Genomic DNA, 7613 nt, shown 5'->3' with positions numbered 1-7613 from the left:
TTGGCAAGTCGGTTAGGACATCTACTTTGTGCATGACACAAGTCATTTTTCCAACAATTGTTTACAGACAGATTATATCACTTAGAATTCACTGTATCACAATTCCAGTGGGTCAGAACTTTACATACACTAAATTGACTGCCTTTAAACAGCTTGGAATATTCCAGAAAATTATGTCATTGCTTTAGAAGCATCTGATCATTTGAGTCAATTGGGGGTGTATTTCAAGGCCTACATTCAAACTCAGTGCCTCTTTGCTTGACATCATTGGAAAATCAAAAGAAATCAGCCAAGACCCCAGAAAAAACATTGTAGACCTCCACAGGTCTGGTTCATCCCTGGGAGCAATTTCCAAACGCCTGAAGGTACCACGTTCATCTGTACAAATAATAGTATGCAAGTAGAAACACCATGGGACCACGCAGCCATCATACCGCTCAGGAAGGAGACGCGTTCTGTCTCCTAGAGATGAAGGTACTTTGGTGCGAAAAGTGGAAGTCAATCCCAGAACAACAGCAAAGGACCTTGTGAAGATGCTGGAGGAAACAGGTACAAAGGTATCTATATCCACAGTAAAACAAGTCCTATATCGCCACTGCTCCAAAACCTCCATTAAAAAAGCCAGACTACAGTTTGCAACTGCACAATGGAACAAAGATGGTACTTTTTGGAGAAATGTCCTCTGGTCTGATGAAACAAAAATGGCCATAATGGCCAAAAAGACCATTGTTATGTTCGGAGGAAAAAGGGGGAGGCTTGCAAGCCGAAGAACACCATTCCAACCGTGAAGCACAGAGGTGGCAGCATCATGTTGTGGGGATGCTTTTCTGCAGGAGGGACTGGTGCACTTCAAAAATATCATGAGGCAGGAAAATGATGTGGATATATTGAAGACATCAGTCAGGAAGTTAAAGCTTGGTCGCAAATGGGTCTTCCAAATGGACAATGACCCCAAGTATACTTCCAAAGTTGTGGCAAAATGGCTTAAGGAAAACAAAGTCAAGGTATTGGAGTGGCGAACACAAAGCTCTGACCTCAAGCCTATAGAAAACTGAAAAAGCGTGTGCGAGCAAGGAGGCCTACAAACCTGACTCAGGAACACCAGCTCTGTCAGGAGGAATGGGCTGAAATTCACCCAACTTATTGTGGGAAGCTTGTGGGACGGCTACTCGAAACGTTTGATCCAAGTTAAACAATTTAAAGGCAATGCTACCAAATACTAATTGAGTGTATGTAAACTTCAGACCCACTGGGAATGTGATGAAAGAAATAAAAGCTGAAAAAAATAATTCTCTACTATTATTCTGACATTTCACATTCTTAAAATAAAGTGGTGGTCCTAACTGACCTAAAACAGGGAATTTTTACTGGGATTAAATGTCAGGAATTGTGAAAAACGGAGTTTAAATGTATTTGGCTAAGGTGTATGTAGACTTCCGACTTCAACTGTATGTCACAGTTTGTGATTTATTGGATACATTTTAAAAAGTTCCCAAATGTTCTACGGTCCAGAATGGAAGATCTGGATGTCTACTCCAGTGGCCGACTTTCAAGTGTCCTGACTCCTCTGTCCCATGTCACCAAACATTGATTTGAAGTACAGTAGAACTTTGACTTGCTCCAGTACATAATCAATCAAGCTAATTGCTTTTGACCTCTCTTGACAGTTTAATTATGACGAGATCCAGGACTTCTAACAGATTACAGATCATGGCACAACAAGTGATGCTTATAATCTTGAACCAAATGCCAGCTTATGGTATATAACCACTATATTTATCTATTTGTTGCTTGTACAGTACCATGAATCCCAAATTTACCTTGGTTGGTGTCTTTATAATGTGTCTTTAAAGTAAAGTCACTTTTTCACAGTTTCCTATATCCTATAATGTATTCTTTACACCTCAAGTTACATCATACTGTGCTTTAGTCACGTCAAGCGCTTGGAGTGGATCGAAAGTTCAGAGGCGGAGCACAGAGTTTGAACTTTAAAGGCAGCAGCATCTGAGCTATCGGTAGGATGTTCCCCTGACAGGGTCAGGCATCCCGGTGCGCAATCTCTGTGTCGTCCAATAGAGGGTACTATTTTGTTTCCATGGCAGATTTAACATGATTACCCTGGCCTGAAATGAAGATGCAGACCCAGTACTGCCTGCAGCTGTTGATAGGAGCTGTGACACATTTCTCCCCGCCATGTTGTCACACTCTCCCACATCATAGGGACCGCTCTACTTCCTGGGGCTGCTGGATCCAATGCAGTGAAGTCCTCCACAGGAACTTGTGCTGAATGTGCCTCACTTTAATTTCATGTAGGCAAAGGCTAGAACCTATAATAGAAGGGTTTTGAATATGCTCTAGACGTTTGTGAATTGATCTGATCCATAGGTGACTTATTTGCTAGTAATTCATGTCAATTCTGTACACCATTGTACTTATTTGATTCGAAAAAGGATAGGATTACAACAACAAAAAACAAACTAATCTAGGTCTTTGTTAAAAGTGTCAATTTGTCTGGTATGGTGTACATCCCAAAGGCCCAGGATAAGTGTGTTATTTGTTGATCAATGTCAAGTTCCATTGTCTGGCATGCAGGGTCAAAGATTCTGCACTGCTCTGACAAATGGCAATCATTACTAGTGGACGGTTGCCGGGTGATGTCCACTGTAGACAGACAGAACGGGAGTAAGAAAAGAGCTTGTTTTTCTCCGCGGCTGGGATACTGCACCTGAATGCCCAGGGACAACAGAGGAAGAAGCAGCAGACAAGTTCAACTTTACGACTTCACTAGAGCCGCCAAGTGGAGAGGAGACTAAAGAGGAACACTGTGTAATGTCCTAGAATATTTGGAGGAAAATGGACTGGAAGTCATCCTAGGCTGAGGCCCTGAGGTTTTGAGCCTGAGGTTTGGGTTGTGCTGCTTAATGCGTGGGTGTGAGTCCAAGCGGGCGCCATTCTCAGGTAACTGTTATTTGAACTGCCACTTACCTGTCAGACTGGCATCATCAGAGAGAGATGTAGAACATGGAGTTTTTCCATCTCTGTTTATTCTGGTGAAAAGAGAGAAACCAGCAAAAGAGGGGGAAATGCTAAATGTATGTAAAAAGACACAGCTATAAAGGACTCTTGACTAAATGTCAGGAAAGCCTATATATCATTAGTCTATGTGACACCTGCTCCTTGCCATCTGCTCTCCCATATGGACAGACAGGTGAGAGAGCATATTGGAGCATTGCTCTTAATTAAAGGCCCAGTGCAGTCAAAAATGTGATTTGCCTGTGTTTTATATAAAGTATGAGGTTGGATTTTTACTGTGAAATTGTGAAAATTATGATAAGGTTTTTTTAGTGTAAGACTTGTCTGAAAAAACTGCCTAAAATTTCAGCCAGTTTTGGTGTGATGGAGGTTTTGCCTGCCTGGTGACAACACCAGGTGATAAATTAGTTAATAGACCAATAAGAAAGAGAGTTTCAAACATGTTTTCCCCTCCCCACTCAGACCACTCCTAGACAGTCCTAGCTAAATTCTTGCTGGAGAAATTGCTATTTGACCATTTTAATTGTTACCCAGAAATGATGATGATGATTTTGAGATAAAAAGGGCTGCATTGGACCTTTAAACCCCAGATTCTTGGCCTTCTTCTCTATAGTCCTCACAGGAGGTTGGTAGTGCCTTTAATTGGGAAGGATGGGCTCGTGGTAATGACTGGGGAGGAATGAGAGGAATGGGAACAAATACATCAAACACATAGTTTCCATATGTTTGACGCCATTCCATTCACTCCCTTCCAGGCATTATTATGAGCCGTCCTCCCCTCAGCAGCCTCCTGTGATAGTCATGTTACTACACCTGAATGCTTACAATGGTTTCAGAGCAATGCCTGCAGCCTTGGTCTGCTTTTAGACACTCCAGGGTCATACAATTGGTTATTGTTTATCACTGAAATAATCAGGTTTGCAATGACAACAACAACAAAAACTCACGACCAACAAAAGCAATAAAATAATCACCATTTGTGCGATTAAAGATAAGCTTACGCACAGAGCCCCAGGGGTTTTGTCTCAAAAGACTCCATATGGTGTGTGCGTTCGTGTGTGCGCATGCAAGTGTCTGCATGTGCACTACTGTCTACTGTCCATTCATGTTCCAGGCCATTTCCCGCCCTATTTATCTGTTCATCCCACCAATTCAACTTAAAACACCTGGTTCCTTGTTGTGGTTGATGCCTGGTGGTAGGAGGTGACGTTACAGAATCATGAAATTATAGTAATTCCTGCCCCAACCCCTGGCCCATTATAAGGCTACTGATGAGTGTAAAACACATAGGTACAGTGAATGATGCAAATTGAGACGTCAAAGTATCTCTCGTTGCTGTTTGATTCAAGCCCCTAATAAACTGTTGCCAGCATTCACTTGAAAAGAAAGGTGTCCAAAAGGTGAGTCAGTTTTAACTTCACATAAACCGTGTTGCAGCTGTTTGCCAATGAGCACGTTACTAATAAATAAAGCATGCTTTCCTTGTTTCAAAAAAAATAAAAAAAATATGAGTTTGTCTAATCGAAAATATTTTTCAGCACCAAAATCTTGGACCATTTTGAGCGGATATGAATTGCTAGTATTACCAGGGTCGCCACCAGGTTGTGGCCTGCAGCATAGGACTACTACCGTCTAATGAAGAGCACTAATTGTCTGCACATTGGTCCCTATCCGCATCTCCTCCATGCACTCCAGCTAATGGCACTGAAGGGTTTTGTTTATTATACAGACGGGGCTTTTAGGGACCATTTTGTAAGAGGCGTGCTGCTCTTAGCATTGGGTTGTAAAAAGTGTAAATGGGAGACTAATTAAATAAAGGCCAAACTTGTCCCTGACACTGGTGGCAAGAGTGTGTGTGTGTGTATCCTGTTATAATTAGCCTGGCTGGCTGTTAGAATTAGACTTGGCTGAAGCCTGGCTGGCCGGTCGTTAGAATAGGCTTGGCTGTAGCCTGGCTGGCCGTTAGAATAGGCTTGGCTGTAGCCTGGCTGGCCGTTAGAATTAGCTTGGTTGTAGCCTGGCTGGCCGTTAGAATTAGCTTGGTTGTAGCCTGGCTGGCCGTTAGAATTAGCTTGGCTGTAGCCTGGCTGGCTGGCCGTTAGAATTAGCTTGGCTGTAGCCTGGCTGGCTGGCCGTTAGAATTAGCTTGGCTGTAGCCTGGCTGGCTGGCCGTTAGAATTAGCTTGGCTGTAGCCTGGCTGGCTGGCCGTTAGAATTAGCTTGGCTGTAGCCTGGCTGGCTGGCCGTTGCATAACTATGAAGAGCACATTAGGCCACATAGACAAACGAGGCAGGGATGAGAGAACTCAAAAGGAAAACAATTTCAACAACAATTTCAACAGGAGTATATTTGGTTCTAGAAGTTTGCCTGTTACAGGGGTACTGTATGAAACACAACAAAACTAAGTGAACAGATTGTACACCACACCGTTTCATTTATTGAAGTGCCACAACGATTCATGAGTGCCATGGTCATTTGGAGTTGAATTAGATCAAATTTGGTTGATAAAGTCCACAGAGCCATGCTGTTTTCATTTGTAGTTGTACCCTAGGCCTTTACCACATAGAAAGTAGTTTGATATGTCTTTGTATACGCAGACTGACAAATTGAATGGAGTCTTTTAAGCTGGCCATTTAAGTTGTATTGATTGGACTGTTGTTGTGAGAACATGCCACGGGTGGATGGAGAATATAGCTTCATGTACTCCAGAGCTCCAAGAAGAATGCGCACAATGAGCAGTGATAATTTACTGCGACAATAGACCTTGAGTCACATTTAGGGTTGCTGGAAGTATCCTAAATCAATGGCAGGAAATAACAATGTTTCTCCTGACTGCACACTAAGCCTATCACACCCCGCAGTTATGGGGATCAGCATATTTTGAGACTGCCACCTATAATTACTGACAATACGTAATGGCAGATTTATCACAACTGTGCAGCCGGGGCATTTAAGATAGTAGCTGGTTAAATGGTAAATCGATGACATTGAAATATACCATGGACTGAATGTGCCAAACCCTGTGGATTTAGGAGTGTGTGCGGCTGTTAAAGCTGTGTCTGAGGTCTCTCCCCCGTCTCTGTGTTCCTCTGGTCAGCCTTACCTCATCCCCAGGAGGAACATTAGGACTTCTAATAGTCCATGAACTAGCCTGGGCCAGACACGCAAACCTCTGAGTCCTGCAGTTTTTACAGTCAGAAATGGCAGTGACATATAAATGGTAGACCAGTATATAGGGCCATGAGCAGGTTCTGACACAGTTTGGGATGTAACGAAGGGCTAAGTATTTGTATGTGTTATGATTCACACTATACCCGTGTAAAACCATTTGAATATTTTCTTTTACTATTGAAAGCAGTGTTTGGGTGAAGTCTTGTCACACGCTGAGATTTTAATGATTTGCTCCTTCAAGTTGATCAGAGGAAATTCCTCGCGTTTCACTGCCCCCGGCAGGGATATTCTAAAGGAAACAAATTTGTCTCTATTTTCATGGGTATTTCCGTGTCTCTGAGGAATTTGAGGTTACTGACATGCTGCATTACGACCTGTCTCTCTGGACAAATATGTCCTTTGTAGCGTGGACATGGCAAGGAGCGCGAAATGATCAAGTACGAAGACAGGGAAACACCATCTAGTAGCGTATCACCTCATGGCTGAACTCTTGGATTAACCTTTAAATCATTGGAAGGCTGGCTGTCTACCAGGCTCTGCAATGGTTGCAATAATTGTAATGAGATAATCGCAACGGGCGTTGTAGAGTTGTTGTTGAAAGAGTACACCATTCAAGGCCTTGTCATAGGGAAGTGCCAAAAGTGTCATTTTTGTTACAACTCTTGGGAGGTGGTTATACCATTTGAAACATAAGCATATGCTGTAACTGCATTCCCCACCACAATACCTTTTAAGCTATTTTCAAGCCATTTACTGTGGGTTTAAAAGGCAGAATCTAGTCATGGTAAGCTAATCACGAGGGTTTGACACATAGCTAATTCTATGGTACGTCAGCCACTGATCCGTCCCAAAAACTTGATTCGCGTATGGCTCAGTGTTGTTCCATGACAGCAATCCCTTTTATTTCCTTCCTTCTTCTCTTTCTCTCTCAAACACACCAACACAAACAAAAGCGAGCATACACACACACACGCACAAACACACAGTCCTAGTACAGCGTCCCTGTTAGTCTCTCCCTGGCTGGCTGTGTAGACGCAGCTCAGCTCCTCAGGTCTCAGGGTAAGAAAAAGCAGAGGCTGTCTGATGACACTGCTCTGATGATATTGTCCTGGAAGATACTGCCAGGAGAGCCAGAGGAAACTACACTGGCCCTCTCACCTACCTGACAGTTCCGTCACAACACTGCCTCTCGCCAGGGGACTTGGATTGGCTCTGGGCAGTGGACTGGGTCTGCCCGGACAGTGGACTTGGATTGGCTCTGGGTCTGGGCAATGGGCCGGGCTGGCCGGAGATGGCTCACTTGGGCTGCGTTTACACAGGCAGCCCAATTCTTGCTTCCACTAAATGGTCTTTTGACCAATGACATCAGATCTTTTTCAGATCTTATTTGATTGGTCAAAAGACTAAC

The sequence above is a fragment of the Oncorhynchus mykiss genome, chromosome 7, assembly GCF_013265735.2.
Source record: "Oncorhynchus mykiss isolate Arlee chromosome 7, USDA_OmykA_1.1, whole genome shotgun sequence".
Taxonomy (NCBI): domain Eukaryota; kingdom Metazoa; phylum Chordata; class Actinopteri; order Salmoniformes; family Salmonidae; genus Oncorhynchus; species Oncorhynchus mykiss.
Note: the sequence above shows the minus strand (reverse complement) of the source record.